Below are 24,223 nucleotides of genomic sequence, written 5' to 3' on the forward strand. Positions count from 1 at the left end.
GACTCAGTCATCTGGGATGGTTCAAGCTACTCACCCTCCAGCATGAGGCGTAGGCATTACAGTGGTGAAGTTAAAAAGGAAGACACATGACCTCAATTACTCACAAGGAGTCAAATTATGATCTCAGATACAGTGGTATAAATCCAGAGTCATTCCCCCCTGAAGTAATTGGCATCATACTGTATTTCTCTAACATACGGGAAAGCAGAATGCAGTCTATAATCTCAGTATGTCCGTAGAGCTTTATTCAGGGAGAGGCTGTGCTCTCCAGCAAGGGATGTTTGTGATGGAGAAAAATAAGGCTGGAAAATGTACAAGGTAGAAAAATGTGCCAAGCTTCCCTAGAGGAAGAGCAACAAATTATTACCTGGTTTTAACAGTATACTTAATAATGATTTCAATTTTTTAAATTAGGTTTTCTCCATTTTTTAATAAACAATATAAATTCACTGTTATACAGAAAGATTTCGTAAGGGCCTGTCCAGTTGAACTCTGTCTTTAATTCCTCATTTTTGCTCTGGATATCATAAATGATGAGGAAGGAAGGGTTTGACTGTTAAGAAGGTGAAGAAAATGATGGACTTACAAATTTACAGATGGACTGTGACTACAAACACAGATCTAGAATTAGGGACATTGCAAGTTTAGGGAAAAGAATGATTAATGTAACGACCACAATGAACTGTCCCGGTGGGACATCTGAAATTGTATGAAACTGTTTCCATCAGTGCAGAACAAAGGACCTACGGCTTGAAAAGCAGGGACACTGGATTCAGCACAGCAGGAGACCACATAGCAAAATATTATAAATAGACCCTCTGTTTATAGTTTCTGAGCTTTCAATAACTGTGATATTCTCAGCCTTATGGTTCTAGCAATTTGGAACTGATAGATGAGGACTTTGCCCCTTTGGGACTATGGAAAACCTGGCAGAAATGAACAGAGGAAACGCATTATAGGCACCTAACAAGTTTCCAGCACAGCAGGCAACCCAGAGTTTTCACAAATATGCATGTTTTTAACATCTTCTAAGCCTACAGAAGCTGTCCAAACACATGTCAAATTATATTATAGGCAAATCATACCAGCAGCATGCAGAGGGACACCCAGGGGATCTTCCTTAAAAACTCTGGGTGTGCAGGACTGATGGAGTGCCTCCACAAAGCATCCCGCCTGCTCCCACTGCCGGCACTGGAAGCAACACAACATGCAGCTCCAGTGCGTGTAGCAGTTCTTTATGGGCATATATTGCAATTTCTGGCTTGTCTTCCAGCTGTTACCCAATTCAGATTCCTTCCTGAAAAAATCTTGGCACATACATCTTTGTTGATATAATTTCTAAGTATGCAGAAGACATGCATGCGCACCAGCAAAGCTACAGATCTTGTAGACTTAGGAAAGCGATACCTTTATTACATGCATGAATGCAAAGTAGGTATATTTACATATGCATAAGATGCAGATGTTTTTAAAATATGTGACAGCTGCTGTGCACTGGAGTGCAGAGCAGGGTCCGGGGGTACCATTAGGAGACACTTGAGTGAAGGTGATTAAGAAACTGTTTGCACTGGCACCGCTGAAATACTGGAGCCTTCTGCCTCTTTTCAGAGCGCGACATTGTGACAACTTGAAATGTTTTTGTGACAGATCCAAGAATAGTAAGCCTTTCCCAGCACCAAGTACAGCTGAAATGACAGTTTGCAGTCACTTGCTAGGTGTAATTAACGGCTATCCATATCTGCATCAGTCAAGAATTTCACTGTGGAACTTCCATGCATTTGGTAATCCTGCCAGAGAAGGATAGGTGAAGTGGCACCCAAGTAGCACCCAGCCCAGCGTAGCCAAGTGTGGCCACCTGCTCCGTGACCACAGCTGTGTCCTGGTTTGTACTTGAGCCAAGTATCCTGTGTTACTAAAATAAGAAGTCCTTTTGAAGCCTAGTCTATATGCAATTTTATACAGTTTCAGTTCAGGGGTGATTTTTTACTGAAGTAGCAAAGCAGCCCATCCCTGCACATCTGCAGTGTGTGCAATGGTATCAGCAAAGAAGGCGCTGTACCAGAACAGCACACACCAACCTCCCACGATAAGCTCATCTTCCCCCCGGGGAGGCAGTTCTGCTTTCCCCGTGGAGGTGTAGATAAAATAGTATGACTTGGTAGTGCAAACAAATCAATGATCAGGAAGTTTCATGGGAGTCTCCTTAAGCCTGGCCGTGTTGCTGCTAGCTTGTGGCAGTGCTGATGGTGCGGCTGAGAGAGCAGTGTGCAGCATGTACACTGTTGTGTTAATATTGCTCAAAAAAACCTTCATGGGGTCTTCAGAGCAGCCTCAGGGAGGAGGGACGTTGCCATCAAGGTGATTACCTTCGTCTGGTTCTTCTTTGAATGAGGTGGGAAGGAACTGAAAAATCACATCAAGTATCTCTACTTAAAAATTCCTGAGTGTGGAGGTGCAAGGTGGTTGAGATGCAGGTCACGATTGAGGAATGGTGTTGATCTCTGGTGCTTTCACTGAGAAGCTGCCCCACAAGACTCACGTGTTGCAGCACTTGGTGGGCATGGGCATCCCTGGAGGGGCACAGGTGACATGCGGGGTGTCCACATGGTGGGCTTGGGTCCACCATCCCATCCATATCAGATGAGGTAGGAAGGGCAGGTGCATGTTGGTAACCTGCTGCTTGGTTAGAGGAACACCACTCAGCTGCCCCACAAAGTGCTGTTCTTCTGGCCTGGGAGCCCAATGGGAGGTGATTGTGGTGCTTTGGCTAACCAGCAGCATCTAGGTCTCCGAGCCAGAGAGAGGTGGCAGGATGCACAGCATATTCATGAGACTAAGGTGACTGTGAGGCTGGAACATCTAAAGGACCCTGAGAAATTTAAATGTACCCTGTGAACACTGAAAGCTTGCTGACAGTTGCGGCTTTGTGGCTGGGAGAAAGTCAGGCAATATAGGACAATCTTCACAAGTGGGGGCGGTTCTGGTCTTTGAGAAGCTTTAAGGAAAGGGGTTCTAGCTAGTGATGCATGATGCATGTCTGGAGGTGACAAACCTCCCTTACTTTTAGCTTAGGGAGCTTGTGTCTCCTGATCACAGACACTATCCCTTCTATGCTCTGATGGGAGCACAGGGATGCTTTCAGGCTGCACCGTCCCAGGCCCTGGTCAGGACCGAGTGTGCAAGGCTATATTCGGGGAAAGTCAAATCCCTAAAATTACATAAAGATCACCCTGCAGCCCTATTTTCCAAAGCTTTGGTATTGATCTAACTCCTCTCCATCTGAAAGCTATCTAAAACACTCTGGTGAGAGTTGTAGGGCTGCGGCAGAGCATTTTGAACTGCATTTTCCTCATACTCTGTGGGTAGAGAAATGCTTAATGGGTATTTATTTAACATGCCAGAGCCAACAGGTGCAGGTAATTTGGAACTGCTGAGGACAAATCACCACCTATAATGTTAAGACAGTTACTCCAGGGAGGGGAGAGGGAGGGGGCAAATGGCATATATTAGCATAACTATCTCCTCACACATCCTCTCTTGTCTTTGCATAATATCCAAGTCCTGTGGGTCCCTGCCAGCAAATTAAAGCAATGATCCTAGCCCCATGTGCCTATTATTATTGATTCATATAATATTTACAGTTAGTTGTGTTAAATGTGTCCTTCCATTGCGAGGAAGAATTACTGGGCATACAGGGGTGTAAGACCGCAGTGTCCTTATTACGCTATAGGAGTTACACATAAAGGCATCTTCAAAATGTCTTTTCTTTAAGCATTTCAACCACTTCATGGAAGCCCATCTGGAAATAAATGTAGCTGGTCTAATGTATGTAATGAATTTAATGTGCCGTTATTCCACATTAAGGAAAAATCTAATAGGATGATTGAGTGGGGCCAAACTTCTCCAGGAAATTCCTTTATAATACATGATTGAATTATTGTTTTTATATTAGCGCAGCCAAAACATTCAGTGTCCTCGACAATACAGGATGTGTGCCGTAACTTTTTTGCCACTAAGCTAGGCATACTGTATCTGGACGTGTGCCCAGCTATTTGAGTATTTCCATTTGAATGATTTATTTATTTTCCAAAGAAAGTCTACATAAGTTATACCGAACTCGGCAAATTTCTTTGGGATCAGACGACAGAACTAGATGCCTGGCTGCCAAATGAATGAAATCTAAGGAATCCAGAGGCAATTACAGCAAAGCTGAGATTTTCCTAATGGATACCTAAAGGTTATGCTCATGAAACTCCTAAACCTTTTCTCAATAGGAATTGGGCACCCAACTCCCTTTGCAAATCCTCATCTCAAGTCTGCATTCAAGCCCCTGAGTAAGTATCCTGATTTTCAAAAATGCTGGCCTTCCAGCTGCAACCACATAAGCTAGGAGAGGCTGCTGAACATAGCACATGTGAAAATTGGATTATTTGTTTATAAGCCTAAATATGATCCTAAGAGCCTAACTTTAAATACCTTTTAAAACCTAGGACCAGTACTTTTGCCTATTTAAGTTGCACAGAACAAAGCGTTTATCTCACTAAAGATATGAAGCTACTAGTGCATTGATGTAACATAAACACACTGAGAAATTGGTATAAGATATTCCAAGCTGGTAGTTCAAGCTGCCTTCCTCCCTTCCCACCCAAAAGCTGCTGCTGTTGTGGTACACAGGAGTAGGGAAGCAAATAATTTGAAGGGTTTTTTATAGAAATACATTATGTATTTGAGACATCTACCTGTACTCTCAGGGGTTACATCTATAAAATGTATGTAATTGTTACCACACATCATGAGAATATGCTGGTGACTTTGAGATATCCTAGAAACCCGTACATGAGGAAGTATATGGCTATTTACAAGAGGAGACAGGGAGGACAACTCCAGGTTTTTCAAAATGCAACTTGGGAAAAGGTGGTGTATATTAGTGTAGTCTTCTAACCTTGTCTACAAGATCTCATGGCTCATTTCCCATAGCAGTGGAGCCTCTTCCCTTCTATCCTCTTAATAGGGGAGAGCAATTATTTTTCTTCTGTGAACAAAATATTTGCCCCCCAAAAGTAGTCCCAGGTCAAATTAGTCATATAGTTGCAGCTGGAAACTATTTTTGGCCTAGGTTTACAACACTGCGGAGGATATCCAGATACTTTACCAAATATTTAAGGCACTCAGCCAAGGTGTGGGAGATGCAGGTTCAGATCTCTCTGGGGAAGTGGATTTGAATCCACCCCCTGGGAGCTAACTATCATCAGCATCTTGCTGTGTAGGGAATGGCGGCGTGAGAGAGAATGATTCAAGGAACCTGAGGTTTGACCAGCTACTTGTCTCACTTGAGTCGCGTGTCCTTCCACAGCTCCCGAGCTGCAGGGGAGCTGGGATGGGGTACCGAGCCAAGCAGGAGGCTCGGTTTGCCCTCACAGGGTAAACCAGACCACTTTTATGTTCGACCATCATCTGTTTCAGCCATGCAGGGGCGAGGTTGGGCTTGCCTTCCCCACACCCCTCTCCCAGAGAAACCATTGTTTGATTTCTGTGTTTGATTCCCTATTAATCCTCCTTACAGTGAAACTCAGAGGTTATCTACCACTGAGCCAGGATCCTTACTTATCCTGGCAGGGATCAGGTTCTGACCTCTGCAACACCAAGTAAAAGTAAAGAGGGGGTAATATTTTATTAGCTTTATTAGTAACACGAAGTGAAAGACACCCAAGTGGGTAAAAGTGGAGTGATTCAGTACCCACTCTTTGCACAGAAAAAGGCTTGACCTCTCCTTGTGATAACATTTCATGTGCCCCACAGCCTTGCTCCTCAAGTTTATCTTGAGTCAAACGGCTCACCAGGTTAACCCATACTTTCTGTGCAGGATTCTGAAGCCAGCCGCGTGTTTATCATCCTTGAGGAATTCAGCCCATAGAGGTTTGATTAATTTTTTTCATATACACATAAACAGATTCAAGATGTTCTTGTTCAGCCAGAGGATAAAGGTTTCTCCTGCTATCTCGGTTCTCCATCAGAAAAATGGTCAGTCCCAATGTGCCAAGATTCTCCCAAAGGCATAATTGTCATCATCTGTGTTTACTAATGCAGGCTTACAAGCATCCTGAAAAACAAGGGCCGTGTCCTTTCCCAGTGTGAACTCAGATAGTCTCAGGCTTGACCTGTTCCTTAAGAGTACCTACAGCCTGAACACCTCCCAGATAAGACCAGAAGATCCCATCCATGTTGCAGAACTCTGGTCAGCTTTGATCAGTGACCCAGCCTCTCAAGAGCAGAAATGGTAAACCCATGATTCCAGTTTGGACAAGTATGGAGCATGACCTAAATCTCCTCAGTTCACTCGGAGTCTTCACTTTCCCTATTAAGTTGTCAAATCCCGTTGTCAGACACTGCATAACTCCTGGTGGGGTTTTGCACTGTTAGTGCCACGTGTGGGTGGATGTTAAGAAGAGTCATTATTGTTACTGAATCCTCATCTGCTATACAAAAGCACTACAGTATCACTGAAGCCTCATCAGAGGATCGAGCTGTGGATACTTCCACACCGAGCTCCCCGGGACATCCCAGACCCGCTTCTCCTTTCCTCCGAGGCAGAGGGCAGGCTGTTTGTCCAGCACAAATCCAACAAAACTAACAGTCTCTAAGTGACTTCACTGATCTTAAATGAAGAAAAGATTATTTGGTCTAAGAACCAAAGAAGTGAAAAATTTCCACCCTTCCGCCCTTCCCTGCCAAACCCCAAGTATTTAAATTGAATGCAACTGCAACTGGACAAAAAAAAGTCCTGAATATTTTGATTATCTGGGATCTCTGCCTTGTTACTAAGAAATCATGTTACAGAAGATGAGAAGGAAAATACATCTTAGAAAATCCTTGATCCCAATGCTACTACTACAGCCTTGCCCTTATGTCAGTGTCCTAACAGGACATGAGGTCATCATCTGAGGATGAAAGGCTTTTCTGCCCAATTCTTTTTTTAATTCTTTGTGGAAGCAGGAGGTGCCTGCCTATACAGTCTACCCCAGCATGCCTATACAGTCTCGTATAGCCTGCCTATACTGTCTTGTTTATGGTCTGATCGTCAGCACAGCTGTGTTTCAAGCTGATAGCATGTGCATCCAGGTTCAGGATCTCTGCTCTTTTCTTCCTCTTTTTTTTTTTTTTTTTCCTTCTAATTTGCAGCATGCACATCCACACTTCAGAGATACTCAATTATATCAGGTTCTGAACTTTCCCCATCATGTGCTATCACAGAGAATTGTGCAAATTTGAATTCTTACTTCTGAGAGCCAAGAACTTGTCAAAGCACTCCTCTGTACGGCTCTCTACTGATATGCTAGTGATGTGTTGCTGTAAGGATTCTTTCAACTTCTTGGCTGAATAAAAGCTTAAAAAAGTGATTATTCCTAAAATACGAAGCATCCAGTTTACCAAGGATGCAAATACTATTCATTTTAAAGAGCAAGAGATGGACTTTGAATATTATTAAATGATGAGTGGTTTTAGAGAGATTGTGTTATTTAAACAAGAACATCTTTCTATACTCCAAGCAGCCTGGCAGGTCTTAGGTAATCAGCATTTTTGATATGCTCCTCTACACAATAAGCGTCCCAAACAGAGCCACAATACCTGCCTTACATTATATTTAATACATACAACTGCAGCTCTTCTTTTTTTTTGTTGCATTTGCTCTTTTGTTTCTGGAAAGCTGATGGAGAACATGGGGAGTGCTAACATGGAAAAGAACAAAAATATAGTAGAATTGTTCCTCAGTACCGTTGTTTCCAAGATCTTCTGTGTACAGTGGTGCGTCCCATACCTATAGATAATACTTTCATAATACATTGATTCAGTTAACACAGCCACCAAGTGTATGCTGGCTGCACACATGTATTAGCAGATAAAAACAAGCAGGAAATACATACCTAGTTTCCTTCCCTGGAGACCAGACTTACAGCAAATCTGGTCAGAAAGCTGTGAGAGTAAGTCCACCAAAGCTATGCCAGAAAAGGACGTATCCCGCTGCTAATTAATGTAGGAAGAGTGTATCTGGGAGATGCCACTTGGCTACCAAAGACAGACTGGTGATGTGTAAAACATCACAAGTGGTTACTTATGCCCTGTGTCTACGCTTCATTTACTCTGATACCTTGGAAGCAAATAGCCTAGAAATAGAGGCAGCCAGGAACCCACCCAGAATTGTCCTGGGAGGCAGGGTCTGCACAATCTGGCTGCTTTCAGTTTTCATGGATGCTAAGGTAATACCAAAAAATGCCCTGCTCTGCAACCTGGTGCTGTTCCTGCTGGCAAGGAATCGAAGAGGTGCTGTAAAGCCCAGGGGCGAAGAGCTTCTCTGCTCACTGGCACCAAAAGAGTTGGTGGAGGGTCCTTAGCAAAGGAAGATTCAGGATGAAGGTAAATTTCCCACACATGAAGAACCACAAACTCTTACACAAGTGACAAATTTAGAGTTCATCCCAATTTACCATATTTTTAACATGTTTTCATGTTAATAATATAAAATGCTAGAATTTGGGATTCTCTGTAGCATGTGAATGACTTTCCATATAGAACAGCCGGGGAAGGAGCTTCTTCACCAATTGCTACAGCTAGACAATGCTAATAAATGTCATTATTAATATATTTGCTTTATTAAGCAAAATAATATGAATTCTTCCCTCATAATTTTTTACAGTAACCCCTCCCTGCACAGTGCTGTAGATGACGAGGATTGGAGGTCTAATTATTGGAACATGTGCTTTAATGTGTTTTAATGTCATGTTTTCCTTTAATTGTATTATACCGTAAGCCTGCTCTAGAAATAACACTATTAAAGTTTCCTTTCAAAACAAAGATCAATCAAAAAGACAAGCAATTATTTCATTATCCTTAAGAAGCTCATAACATAATGAAAGGAATGTTAAAAATAAACTAAATGGGTGTACTTGATTGAAAGAATAGATCAGTCCTAGTGACTTTTTCTCAGAGAGTAAAAAATTATCCAGGATTAAGTTTTCACAGCTTTGAATATATTATGGATTCTCTGTTTCTGGTAATTAAATAGGGAAGGCTTTCTCCAATAATAAACTAAGAATGAAATTAGCAGCAGTTGTATCTGAATAGAAGGAAACGGGCTGGATTAAAAGCCAAAACTGCAGTTCTGCAGAGCAGGCAGGGTTAGATAAACTTTGGGTTGACTGAGTCCTCTCCAGCCTGGCCTGGAGGACACTCCACGTGTGAGATAGTGGCCTGCTGTGCCACCCAACGTGGCACCATTGTTGGTTTAACCAGTTTCTCAATCTATATAAGTAGTTCATCCTGCTTGAGGTGCCTGTGTTAGCATTAATTAAAGTAGACTCTCTTGTCTTGTGTTTGCTGAAGCAAACCCTCTGCCTGACCCTTTTCACCCTTTTTTTGCTGTTTCTTTCTCTCGGAGACGCCTTGCTGTGGCAATTTCTTTCACATGTTGAAACTGTTGTTTTTCTAACACAAAATACTATATGTTTTCAAAAGCTTAGTATGGAAGATATATTTCTAAGTCACATTTCTTGCCAGAGGAGTAGTGAACACTAAAAGTTGGCTGTAGACAGTGGTAGACTCGGGATTTGGTAGTTAACCAGTAAAAATATTAAAACAGGCAAAGTCTGTCATCACATAAGAGACAGCTTTCAACTTTACTAAATGTCTTTCTACTTACAAAGTTAATGGAAACCAGTCACAATGATAAAATCTGTGACTGTCTTAAATAGAAAGAATTCTTGGTTCTTTGTGGTAGAAAGACGACTGGAATTTAAATTCTTGGGCTTTCCCTCCTCATTTTTAATTCCTTTCATTTGATTAAAAGAAAGTTTTAAAAATGAACAGTCCAATGCAGGAAGAAAAGAGAAACATACATCTTAGGAAGATAAAAACCCAACCCTTAAAAAAAAGAATACCCAAAGCTTGCAATTATGAGAAATCCAACAGCCCTGAAGCATGCAGACCCAGAGCAGCTAGAGAAGGTAAACAAAACCTTGGGCAAAGAAAGGCGAATGCAGGAATGTTACTGGAGGATGCCCGATAAAAACATGATGGGAGAAACCACCATGCAAACCACTTGCAGCTCAGGGAAAAGAATAGCAACCAGGCAGAGATGGGAGTTGCAGATAACAACACGCAGAAACTTTCTGAGAGAAACTGGGGAGAAAAATAAGGGCGATATTGACATCAAGAGGAATCTAAGAGATCCAGATGTGCTGAAAGGCCAGCGGAGAGGAGAAAATCATGAAGGAAAGAAGTCGCGAGAACACGCAGTCGGAAAGTTGCAATAGCTCTGGAGAACCCCACCGATTACTGAGCATTACGAAGGGAGGAAAAACACAGCAGGTCTTCTGCCTCACCTCAAACATCCCTGCCTGAAGACTGAAGTTGGACTACAACGTAGTGCTGCTGTTGCAGCCTTACTACGGGTCAGCTCTGGCAGAAAACCTCACCTCTTGCAAGCACTTTGTGAGAAGGGCTGTCCTGTTAGTTGTTTTTGGACGCTCCAAGCTGGGTCCCCTGCTCAGGCTCTGAGATGACTGCAATGACCCAAACAATGAGTAGCAGAGTATAACCTAAACCTCACAGCGTCAAAACTGAATGAACGGACTCTTCTTAGCCTCGAAAAGATAATGTTGGCCATTGCAAGGAAGCCAAAACACAAAGTCAATTGGTATTTAGCGCAGATTTTTGTCTGCCCTCTGGAATACTCTTTCAGAGTGATGAAAGGGGAACTAATATTTTCAACCCTATGAAAACTTCTATTGTAAAAATGGTCTGGTCTGTGCTAGAATGAAGCCGTGGCTCTCCGATGTTTTACATGAACAACCAGAGAAAGAGAAATACCCTGAGCACAGCACGTATTAGCCCAGTTACCTTGACACCTGCCTTTTAAGACCTACTGTTAAGGCTAGCTCTCACCTATCTCAAGTGGATCACCATAAGGTTGTCTTGTGGTTGAGGTCTATTCTTCATTTTGATAACAAATTCCAGAGAAGTCTTCCCCAGCCACCGTTAGAACCAACATGGTCCCTTACCCTGACAAAAAAAAAGCTTTAATTTGGACCAACAGATACACAGACATTTCTCCAAATAAAAGGGCTTAACTGATTTTTTTTTTTCCCAGCAAACTCTACTTCCAAATGCACATGCCCTTGTAGGGTCTGGTCCAAACATGTCAAAGTCAACTGGGTGGATTGTGTTTAATTGAAGTAAATCCTTTCTGTCGCTGTTCTGGTCTATTGGAGCAAGAGAGAGCTAACCGTGCCTGCTAACTCACCCATTCTAGGTGCCTGTGTCATGGTGGCACAAGTCATTCACTGGAATTCCTCATAGTCTCACTCACGGGAGACTGTGTTTCTCCATGAATGAAAGAAGGCACCTAGTTGGTTACCTACTAGTTAGGTCATAGAGATCAATTCCAGTCTGTTTTGCCATAGACTCGGGGTCCTTCAAGTTCCATTATAAAGAGCCTCTAATATATCAAATTAACACAGAAGAACTGAAAGCCACTGCAGTCATAACTGTTCCTGTTGCAGGAGCCTGAGCTTCATTTGGGAGGCCAAAACATCATCTGAAAGCTGAAGATACGAACCTCTCAAAAGGGCATTCACTAAACATGTAACTCATCCTTGTCTCTCCTCTTCCTCGTGCCCTCCTCTACTGTATCTTACCAATGTTAATGTTTAAATGTTAAAAAATGCTGGTTACCTGTGCAAAAGCTTACAATTTCACTTTAAAAAGTATCTCAGCCAATGGCCAAGTGTAGCAGAGGCACACAGGCCTTTAGGCTGCCACATAGCTCTTAAATTATTCCTCTTAAATGTTTAAACTTAGTAATTCCAGTCAATTTTGAGAAATATTGATAGTTTTTCTAGGTTTTAGTAGTAATGGACAGTACATAATTACTAAAAACGTAATATTTTTACACCTGGGCTCTTTTACTCCTGTGCAAAATTAAATGTCAGCAAAAGAGTGATTCTAAAATGAAATTTTAAATAAATGTATTATTACGCTGAGAAGGTAGTATGGTGATTTAGTATGGTGACTAGTCACACCTGAATAACTAAAGAGTTTGTTTTTACAGGGAAGCGCTAAGTTTACTAAAGCAAAGGGAAAGTATTTTATTACAAATAGGTTATCTTAGCTCTTTCACTCATTTTGGTGCAGAACTTCATATGGAAACTGGGATTTGATAGAAGTGTAGCTGGGGAAAGGAAAAAAAAAGGGGGGAGAAAGGAAAAACAAGTAAAAAGTAATCAAAGCAAGGTCTCTAAACATGAAATGCTGTGGAAGAGGTCCAGAGCAGCCAAGGTCCTTCCCCCACAGCTGCGGGTCCAGGCTCTGCAGTGAGACCCCATGGGGTCCTGCAGGGGTTACAGGAGCGGTTGAGCCAGCAGCAGGGTCAGGGACGCCCCGTAGCCCTCCAGGGTGAGGTGTGCGACTGTTCAGGGCCAGAGCATCTCCCTCTCCACTGCTGTCAGGAGTCAAACCCCTGCTGCCAAAGGCTGCTCTCCACCCACTATAATTTACAGGACTGGAGAATTTATGATCCCTCGTTTTTAATTCTGTTTAACCAGTGTACACCAGGTGCTGAAGGAACGCAAGAGAATGTTATATTTTTTCATATAGAAATATCTGGAAGGAACCTAATTTCTTGATAAAGCAAATTCATAAGATCTATTTCATGATTCCACAGTTAACCAGAGTTCAGGGCTTTGCAGTGCAGGAGGTTGTTCTTATTCTGCCTGGGAAAGGGCCTGTTTTCCTTGTAGATCTTCTTAGAGCTGGACGGCAGGTTTCTCCTCGGACACGTCCACCGTGTCCTCCTGCAGGAAGGAGAGAGATGTGGTTCCACACGGCTGAACTGTTGGTGAGGGCCAGAGGATGCTTGCCTGCTTTTCTGACTCCAGACCAGAATGTGTCACTTATTTTTTCCATTTTTCTTTCTATTTCAGTCGCACAAAAGCTGTGCAGGAGGTATTTGAGAACCTCTGCCCAATAACAGCAGAAAGATTCTGAATATCTTTCAGATGAAAAGAATGTGCATTTCCTCTGCTACCTGCTGCCCCCTCAGCTTCCCTTACCTGTGTTACTCAAACAAGGATTCAAACCGTTAGGAGAAAAGTCATCCTCTTACAGAAAAATTTTCTGCTTTCTCCTGAAATGGCCTCTGTGTTATTTTTTGTAGCTTCCTTATTTTCCATCAGTGCAGTTTCCCTTCTTTGCTGATTTCTTGCATCAGTCTATTCATTAGATAGGAGGATGTAAAAGAGAATTAAAAAATAAAGCAAAAATAAGGGTCTGTTCCCAAAGCCCATGAAAACAATGGAAGTCAAAGAAACTGGCATTGACAAAACATTTTATTTTCCTCAGGAGAGTAAGAATGATCCTAGCCAAAGTTTTATAGAACAAAGACTCCAGTAATACATCCAACACAGCAAAACGTAAATTGACATCACATTTAGGTTCTTCCTTCCTTGCTAATAGTGACACTTACCTCAGATTATATTTGATGAGTACAGTGACAGTCATCATTATTGTATTAACTGTATACAGCATGGTCTTTAATCTTTCTATGGGATTTTAGGCTGACTACTGTACATATAGTTTCTGACTGCTGAAAGCTGAGGGTAACCCCTAAAAAAGATACAATCTCTTTTTTTTTCTTTAGCTTTGGAAATTACAAACAGAAGAGCCTGTGATGTAGAGACACACACAGAAGGAAATGATCTGAGAGAGGAGACTTTAATAAGCTAAATAGGTTCAGCCTAATGTACATTCATGTCTTCATTAATTTAGTGGATGATTTTCAGAAGAGTGAGCCTCTCTTCCTCTGGTGATGGCAAAATGCAGCTAAACTCACCCCCTGCTGATCTGCTATGGGCAAAATCATCCAGAAATCACTTAATCTGAAAGCAAAAATCCTCTTAGGTATTTTCCCAAAGACTTCCTTGAATAAGCTAAGCGTAGGCAGTCGTCTATGGAAGATAACGGTTTAGCTGAAGATTTTCCTGCAGCACAGCCCTTGCTTTGCTTCTCTTCCCCTCAGCTGCAAACGATGCCCTCCCTCCTCTAGCTCTGAGGAGGGAGCACTAGCGGTCTGTGCCCCAAGTAGCTTACAGCTGGAATTCAGATTTCATAAATCAAGTTAGAGGAAACCTCATGAGAGGCAGCCGTCACATGGGGTCACATAAATGAAAAAACAGCTCTTAAGAAGCGGGCACGTCTCAGGATATTGGTGCCAAAACCCCACTCACGAGGAGCTGACTGAATGGCGAGGACATCTCTGTTTCCATCCCGTCTGCTCCACAGCGCTCAGTCGTCAACAGAGACCCAGCTTCTCCCACGGCACACAGAATAAGCCAGGCACACAGAATAAGCCAGGCAGGCTTCTGTGAGAGCTCCAGCCTCACATGTCACCACAGCACCCTGCGCGCAGTGGAGGATGCGCTGGAGCTGCGGAAGGCAATTCGGAGTTGTATAAAGCTCGTACGTTTAAAAAAAAAATCCATATTACAGTATGGGAATAATCCACTTTGGCTGAGGAAAAATTAATGCAAAATAACAGTGTGTTCAGATGCTTTTATTTTTTTGGAAACTACTCAAGTTTTGGGAAGTAGCTGCCTCTCCAGCATATTCGCCCAAGTATAGCTGTTGGTTTTGTCCAGAGGTTGTGGTCAGGAAGCTTTCATTTGCGGGTGCTGTACCATAAGTCTGGAGGGAGTCCTTTAGATAGGGTACTTCATTCTCCTTATTATACTTTGAGCATAGCAAATAGACTAAGCCACATGAACTACCTTAAATAAATAAGGCCTCTTATCTCACTGGTAATCTAAGTGCTATAAACTCTATTGCTTAACACCATCCTAGATCTGACCTACTTTCTTTTGGGAAGCCTGGTATCAGAAATGGATTTCAACTTCCCAAGTCCCAAATATTGCTCTTGCAATTAAACATTCTTTTTTTTTCTTTTTTCTTTTTTTTCTACTTTTTTTTTCCCTCCAAAGCTGTTTAAAAGATCCTCTAATTAAAAGGCATCGCATTTCGGTATTGATTACCCATGCCGCTTCTAACTGATATTATTATTTTACCTTGTGGTTTTAATAGTGTGCTTGACCTCTGCATTTGGAGGTTCACTTATTGCTTACAACTTTTTATTTGATTACCGTGACTTTTTTTTCTGATTTATTATTCACTGAATGTCACCAAAAATTATTTATCTGTAGCACTTGCCTACAGTGAGATAAAAATATGTTTCTGTGCAATGCATACCCCCGTGCTGGTCTTTGCTACATGACAGTAAAGCAAAGATCCTTGGTGTGATCTGATACGGTAATCTGTGTGAGCTGATTTCTTTTTTGGTCTCAGTTGATCAGGTTAAACAATATTGAGAAAGACTTTTTACCCTTTAGTATCTTGTTTGCCTCTGGAAACTCTGCGTCTGTTGGCAGCAATGTTGGTACCAGGGATTGACTAGTGAATTAGCATTAAGCTTCAGTAGTAAAAGATGAGACATTTTTTCTCCTCTCCCAGTCTTTGAGTGATGTTGCTGGTCCAAATCCATTAATGTTTTTGCTGCCATCCTCCAGCAATGTGGGAAAACAAAAGACAAAGACTATTCATGTCAACGAGAAATCTGGGAAGAAAAAAACCACCAGGCTTTCATAATCAAAGAAATGTCTCTGTCCTTATATAAAATAAAGCAGGAGCAGAAAATGAAACATATTTATGATTCCCCAGCAATAAACATGCCTGTAGTCTGAAAAACAATATCAATATACACAGATAATCAACGTGTCATTTAACTGTGCATGTTTCAGTTGAAAAGCAAACAGCTTTGAGAGCTCACTGAAAAAAACTCCCAATTTGAGGCATTAAGAGCATGTGTTCACACTGCCACATGATGGATGCATAATGATTTCCTCCAGACAACAAACCTTAAAATATTTTAGACCTTATTGTGTTACTGGTGTTTATAGATCCTACTGCAGTCAAGCCTTAGAGCCCCAGGGCCCCAGTTGTGCTGTGGATGGTATAAACTGAGCAAAAAGACAGACTCTGTGACCCGCATACTGCAGTCTAAATGAAACTTCGTCTGTCACCTGCTCTTGCCTCCAGCCCAGGGTTTGTGTTTTCTCCAGCCTGAATCTTCAGTGTGTAATCTCTCTGAGGTAGGAGTGACGCGTTGCTAGCACGGCTGGATGGCACTGGGGTTTCGAAGGGTTGTTGAATAAACAACAATACACTGAGCAGAGCTTTATATCTGCCTCTTCTTCTTCTTTTTTTTTTTTTTTTTTTTTATTCCTTTTTGAGACTGGACTCCAATGGCTTTTGGGATATTTACACTGAGATTGTTTTTTTGGAACCCACAGAACTACAAGCCATAATCACCAACAAATTTTATTTTGTGTGCTGTTGTGTAATTCCATTGTAATTCTCTGGAATTCTATTGAAATTCTTCTCAGAGATGCCTCTGTCCTTTGCTGGATCTGGCCAAGGAATTGAATGTGGGCTAGTGAGGAGCCATAATATGATGGTGGAACATGTCCATCCACACTATTGTTAGTCCAGGCAGCCAGCTTCTTTTTCAATGCCTTTCTTAAAGGCTGTGGCACTGAATGAACCAGCCCTAGAGTCAAGTAGGACATTAGAAGCCAATACATTTTCTGTTATCTGACTTGCGAAAACATTTTCTCATATTTCTTTCTGCCATTGTTTATTTTTAAGGAAATAAAGGTCTAGGCAAGTAGCAATTCTACTACTATGGATCAGTTAGGCTTTAAGCTTACGCAGTCAATTCTAAAAACTATTTCCATTTCCCAGGCAGATCCACCTGAAAATTAATTGGTGTCAGCTGTCTTTTAGCACACTCAACTTTGGATCAAAGTTGTCTCCTCCCTGCTTTGCATCTTCTCCAGCACTCTGAGGACAGCAGGTGGTTAGAAATCTCCACCATCCATGGCCTTCCCCGAGTCCCTTCACTTTTACTGTTGCTCCTTCTCCCCTTCCAGCCTCTCACAGCCTGTATTGTCACCTGTAACTTCTTGCTAGATGAGCCCTGCAAGGAAAGCTTCTTCCAGTGAACATCTCTTTGAGAATTCAACTCATAATCTGTAATAAAGGTACATCTCCTTCCCTGGACAAGCCTGGATGGCATCGCAGTGCCGTTGCTGCTCAGCTAACACTGGCACAACTCCACCTGCCTCCACGAAGCCTCCCCTGGTTCCTGGAGCTGATGATGATGAGGAGGAGGCTGAACCTCGCCTGGCAGTGGAGGTGTTCACCCTGTTCCCACCACCCTGCTTTCATCTAGCTCCTCCAGCCAGTTTAACTCAAGATCTCTCCGTTGCTCCCTGAGCAGGGCTGGGAACCCCATTACCAGGGCTGGGAACCCCACCACCACCATTCTCCTCGCAGCATGGTTCAGGCAGTCTGGCGCTGCGGTGAGGTACAGTCCTTTAAAAATGTGACCTAGGCATGTCTTAACCAAATACCTGAAAAATCAAGGCTCGAGAGAGCCCTCTTTCTAACTCTAACCTGAGACTGGTGCTTGCATTTGTTACAACTGTGACTTGGGTTGCAGGTTAGTCCCCTTGGAGGATCTCTTGCATGAAGCCCCAGCCCCGCTGCTGGCCTGGCCAGTCCCATGTCCCGAGCTCTCCCCTGCTGATTCGTGTGGCAAACTTCAGCCTGAGTACCGCTGCCCTGATTTTTGCTGCTTGGTTCTGCCCCTGCCCACTCTGTCTTTTACTGAAACTGCCTGTGAGTTGTTCAAACCCACAAAAGTCTGCTTCGTTTCTTCACCCAACCCCGTCATGATCAATTGTTTCAGCCGCTTTGAGATTTCTGCAGAACGTATGCCAGTTTTATTTCCAAGAATGCAACATCACCAACATTTTTCAATTATTCAGATAGGTTTTAGCTTGTCATCGTCTCCATCTCGCTGGAAGGAATTATGCACGCCTGCCCTACCTCTGATCTCGCTGACACTAATGTGATGACATTGACTTTGCAGAGGTTACTTCCAATTTCGGCAGGAAGGAGAGAGCAGGATCCGTCCTTCGCATGCCGCCTCTCCTGCCATGTGGAGCAACGCTGAGCTTCTCAGTGCATCTGGTTTCAAAATAAACCCTCTACAAGAGACAAATATGTTAAACCTTTGAAAGCCTCATTTCCAGGTTTCAACAACATTCTCTTCAGAAACGAGCACTTAATGGAGTTCATTTAAGGTTGTTTAAGCCACAACTTGCTGTCAGCACTATTTACCACTTCAGTGGCTCGGCTAGAGCCTCAGCTGTTGTAAGCCAGTTCAGTGCTAATAACAGAGTCCTCCTGATTTACATCAGCTGAAAATCTGACCGAGCTTCTGCCAGGCTGACAGCCTTCCTCTGCTGGGTTCCAGTAGCTGTTTATACACTCACTCGGTGCAGACAGTAGTAAAAGCAGTTTTTCTTCCGACACTCCTGTCTGTGCCCTATTTTTAATGTAAGACCAAACAAGCGCGGCAGATGTTCCAGCGTGGTGTCCTCTATTGACTGGGCACCTCAGCTGGGCAGATGTCAGGATTCACTTCGATGGCCCCAGAATGCCACTGGATCGGTTCATCAGTGGCCCCTTGTGCTCCTCTTTCAGGGACTGCAGTCAGGGTATTTTCTCCCCAGTCCTGGTTTCTCCTTTGGGAACTAATAGAGGCAGATCTCTTCATTGCACTGCAGTCCCCTGCTTCTTCTGCATCCCTTGGCTTTGCTCATCTTTCTTAGCTGGACAGAGAGGAGGGATCCTCCTTTTTCCAACCATTACTTTTTAATTCTCTGCTTTTTTTCCAGGCAGGACAGTTCAGCTCCTTTACAGCCACTGGGCTTTTTACTTGTTGCTGCTGTAGTTTCTATTCCTGCTCCTTTTTGACTCCTCTAAACTCAACTCCCACAGACCCAAATTAACTTGGGACCACTAGTGGATGTAAAGTGGGACATGAGCCACCAATGTGTGCTCGCAGCCCAGAGAGCCAACTGTATTGTGGGCTGCGTCAAAACAAGCATGACCAGCAGGTCCTCGATCTCCACCCTGGTGATACCCCACCTGCGAGTACTCTGGAGCCCTCAGCACAGGAAAGACATGGACCTGTTGGAACAGGTCCAGAGGAGGCCATGAAGATGATCAGAGGCTGGAGCACCTCTCACATGACGACAGGCTGAGAGAGTTTGGGTTGTTCAGCCTGGAGAAGAGAAGGCTCTGGAGAGACCTTATTGTGGCATTTCAGTACTAAAAGGGGGCTTATAAGAAAGGTCAGAACAAACTTTTTAGCAGGGCCTGTAGTGATAGCACAAAGGGTAATGGTTTTAAACTAAAAGAGAGTAGATTTAGACTAGATACAAGGAAGAAATATTTTACACTGAGGGTGGTGGAACCCTGGCACAGGTTGCCCAGAGAGGTGGTTGATGCCCCATCCCTGGAAACATTCCAGGTTGGATGGGGCTCTGAGCAACCTGATCTAGTTGGAGATGTCCCTGCTCCTGGCAGAGGGTTGGACTAGATGGGCTTTAAAGGTCCCTTCTAACCCAAACTATTCTATGATTCTATGAAATCTTCCCAAAGCCACGGTGCTGACCCATTTCTAGTTATGCAGATTAAAATTATAAACATTTTTTACTTTAAGCCATTTATTGTTTTCCAAGGTTCTGCACTGATTAATGCTGGATCTGGAGCCTGTAGAAAACATACAGTCAACTTACACAGCCAAAGCCCTGCAAAATGGCAGCCATCTGCTTCATGGTAAACTGGCAACACAACAATAACTTTCAGTAAGCTGAGAAGTGGATGGGTTTAGTGAATAAAACCACTATGCCTTCTGTCTTTTATTTCGATAGTAAATTTAATTTTATTATCTTTCCCCCAATTTGCCACAGAATTTTGCTGAAAGCCATCATTACTGAATTGCGACATGGGAGGCTTTGACCCTCTGAGTTATTAGGTTGATAAAATTGCAGTTTTCACCTCCTGCAGAAGCCCAGATTTTTTAACAGCGGGGAATGACCGCCTGCAGTCAGATCCAGACATCCCATTTTTGAAAGCTGCCAAGGGATTGCTAACTTCCATAGCCCATCCCCATTATTTACTAGGTGGAGAATGGTGGCATCACCCAATGGGTCATGCTGAGGGACTGGGCTGGAGCAGAGGGCACTGGGAGCTCAGGGACATGACACCAGTGGCCCTGGGGACACGTTAGGAGCTGTAGTTTTGGAGAGAGAGCTAATAACTTGCCTGGGAGTTAACCCAGCTCTTGGGGTGGAGCAACCAGGATGTAAAGGGATGTGGGGATCTCTCAATCCACCACATGGTCCCAAAGTAAAATGGTGAGAGGCAATTTTCAGGATCACTGAAATCTTTTAAAGAGAGAAGAGTCAAGTCCCCAAACGCACGGGATTAGCTTAATAATAAAAGCACCATATTGCGGCTCTGTCTTAATTTCCCTTCTGAACTCAAAAGCTTAGAGTTATTTTTACTAACATTTAAAGATATTTTTCTCAAAAAAAAAAATTGTTTTAAAAACAAAAATATGAGACTTTCTCCTAATCACATGCTTTCAGCAGCTGAAGCATTAAAGGAAAGTGTTATATATGGCATGAAAAAATTGTGGGAGCTGACAACAAGAAATCTTTCTTAAGAGAGAGCTGTTCCTACCAGAACATTTGTGATTTCTGAATTTAATCTTAATGTACAGATCTCACATTTTTGTGTCTTTATGAGCTGATTTTAAAGGGCATATCAGGATATTGTGCTCCAGCCCTGTATGTTAATAGTTTCCTGCCTCCCTCCAGGAAAAATGGAATATTTCTTCTCTGAGCTTTTCACACACTCTTCTGCCAAGTCAAAGCAGAAAGGAAAAACTGTGTACAATATTTTATTAGGCCAAATGTCAATTTGTTTTTCTGAAATCTTTTACCAATCTTCCTGGCATTTAATATTCAAGCAGAGGGAAAAAAAAAAAAAGGCAGAAAAACAATAAGTCTTTCATTTCATGCAGCAGTGCCTGAGACATCCAACAGGCCATGATATATAGAGCCACATTTCTTTCATACGTAGGAAAGGGGGCAGTTAAACACACTAGAGAAGGTGGATAGCATCTGGGTAAAAAGGAAAGGGGTGGAATCTCTCTGTATTTGTGAGCCTTTTAAATCAGTTTTCATTAATCTCTGCTGAGCCTGGCTAAAGGCAGTGTACTTCCCGTTTTGTCGGACCTTGGTCTTGCCCACAAAAGATGTTCTTTTTCGAGATGTAAAAAATATTTCCGTTTCCACTCCACTCGGAAAAAGTCCCACATTTCCAGCTCAGTTCACTCTTGCTTCACTAGACAACGCAACACTGATGTAAGCTGAACCTTTTTGCCTATCAGCATTTTTTTTTGGTATTTAATACATGAAACTCCTGGTCAGCCAGGAAAGCCCAGCTGGGTCCTTAACACATAACATAGGAGCCCAAGAGTTTGCAAGCTTAGTTTCCATCCAGTGCAGGGGCCAGAGCTTAATCACTGAGAGATGCTCTTGAATCCCAGCCTCCCACACCAGCTCTCCTGGCCATGTCCAAACTGTACCCTGGCCATACCCTTGTATTAAATCTGGACATCCCAAACATGTGCCTCAGCCTCTCATACATTTTTGCTGTATCCCAGTGAACCCCAGCTCACACAGAGCAGGGACAGAGCCTGGGAAGACCCCTGCCTGGGTGGTTGGAGGTGCAGAGCCACTCCGTGTGTACCTTTATGCCTCTGGGATCCAGCCTTCAGCTCCAAGGAAAACACTTACTGTCTGCCCAGGGAGTCCCTTCCATAAAAGAAAGACAGAACTGGTTTTGCTTTTCTGTTTCCTGGGGGTTGTGGAGAGACTCAAATAAGCCATGCTCCTAAGCATTTGAAACAAAACCTCATTTTTAATCCAGAATTTGCTTTTGACAGGGACAGCTCTGTACCCACAACTACCTGCCGGCAAGATTTTTGTGACATTAAGAGTATGTCCAGCAAGGCTCAGGGATATCAACTGCACATTTAAATGACTTCTGTTGGTTGGAACTCTTTTGTATTCAGTCCCATCATTTTTAAGCACAAAAAAGGAGCCTGGATTTTACTTAAAAGGTCTTTACTCCAGTGTTTTGGTGTTGTAGCAGCCTCTGAGATCACTTTAGTCCCCTGGGTATTACAAGGGGATTCAGTTTGGGACCTTAGCCTATGTCAAGAATGTATCTGGGAAACAGAATTCATCCTGTTTCATCTTGAGTGTGACACAGGTGTTTTGCATTAATGCCATGCCCAAAATAGAGGATTCTCCCCAAAGCCCCATTGGTAATGAGCTATTGGCACCAGCTGGTCTGAAAACATGCTCCCTTCACCTACCAAACCCAACTGCTGTCTGTCTGTTGGGCTGCGAATTGCTGCTGCTGAAGTAGAAGTCACTTACTCTGCCCTGGGAAAACGGGACTTGCTGCTTTGCCTCTTGCTATTTATTTCCCCTGCTGTCGAGAGGACGCTGAGGTATGCCAGGGACAGCACAATAACACAGGGTATCTATTAGCATATCTATTCACGTGCCTATGTGTTATTCCTCCTGCTGTATAGGAGCATTTTCTCCATTGAGCCCCAGTCAAATGTCTACAGGGCTCTTGCACTGAAATTCCAAATAAACCTATCTTCATGGATCATCTTAATTTTTTTGCAAGGCTCTACAGGTAATACCTCCTCAGAGGGAAGCAAGAGGTACTTGAAAGTAAGAGGTTCATCCAAGGGTACAGAGTAAGCCAGTAGCAGAGCCTATATGCTGGCTTGAAAGCTCATTCAACATATTTTTTATTTTCATAATATTGTATATTAACAACTATTTAGGAAGAAATTTATGACTGTTAATGTTCATCTGGTTAATACAAGAACAATCATATCATCAAGTAATGCAGTTGACTTGATAATGTTAAGAGATTCCTGAGATTGAATGTCAGCATCTACAAATCTATAAAACCCCTAAGATTACCTACGCTCACATGCCAGGGCTGCTGCATGGTGTTATTATGTCACTGCAGCAGTCCTCATTCTGCCATAACAGCTATTTCTTCATCACTTCTTCATCGCTCCCCCTTCCTGCTGCCCATCTAAAAGTGACAATTGATGCTAGGTCCCTGGAGACCTTCTGTAAATCATCCCATAACCTGGAGGGCAGGCAGAGGCAGACACCTCTGTGCAAGTGCTGACCTGGAGGCATTTCCCTTGGTAGCACAGAGGACATTTCACCAGCCTGCCAGGAGGATCCACTGACCAAACCTCGTTGGAGAAGGGAGTTTTTCAGAGTGCTAGAAGGAATATACATACCAATGACACAGCGAGTAAGAATTCACAGCTTTTTCTTTGAAGTATCACCAAAATGTGTCCATAGGGTGAGATGCTCCTTTGCCTCATGCTCTACCCTTCTGAAAAGATTTCACTTAAAAGTACAACTTTCAAGAAAGAGCTTTCTGCCCAACTCAGGTCTTTTCCATCTGGTGTGGTCTGTGCAGGATCCATTAATTTTTTAACCTTCTTGGCTATTAGCCCATTGAAGTGATCTGGCTAGGATAAAAGAAAACGGTGAGATTACATTTTCCCCTTCTGGCATACTCACACTCTTTTATTCTTTAGTAATAATCCTGTTTACAGCAGAAAAGTTCCTAAGGAGCTACTGTATGTTAGACATAGCCAAAAGATTAGCCATAGGCAAAACATTGCTTTGAAATAGATTTCAGCAGAAATTTATTTTTTATTGAATTCAAAAATCTCTCAAAAATACCTGCTTTCCTCTACTTGGTTTTTTTGGGGGAAAAAAAAATCACTTTGGGGAAATAATTAATTTCAGCTAAAATATGTTTTGTTTTCTGCTAAAAAAAAATCTGGATTTGGCCAAAAGAAATATATACTTTTAACGGAATGTCAGTGAGCTCTCCTGTACATGGATAAGTAATAAGAAGATGGCACATGGCCCAGACAGTGTGCAGTCGAGGTGATCTTTAGGCATTTTTAAGGCCTTAGCTACCGCAGAAATCAGCGTTGATTCAAGCTCCCTTTTATCTTTTCTTTTTTCTACGCCTTCAGCCCCCAGCTAAAGGATTATCACAGCTGATTCAGGGCGGAGGAAGGAAAGGTAGAGCTCACTGGGTTTTGGCAGTGGTCTCCATCATCGCCCCGAGAAGA

This window comes from Numenius arquata, chromosome 15, assembly GCF_964106895.1.
Source record: "Numenius arquata chromosome 15, bNumArq3.hap1.1, whole genome shotgun sequence".
Taxonomy (NCBI): Eukaryota; Metazoa; Chordata; class Aves; order Charadriiformes; family Scolopacidae; genus Numenius; species Numenius arquata.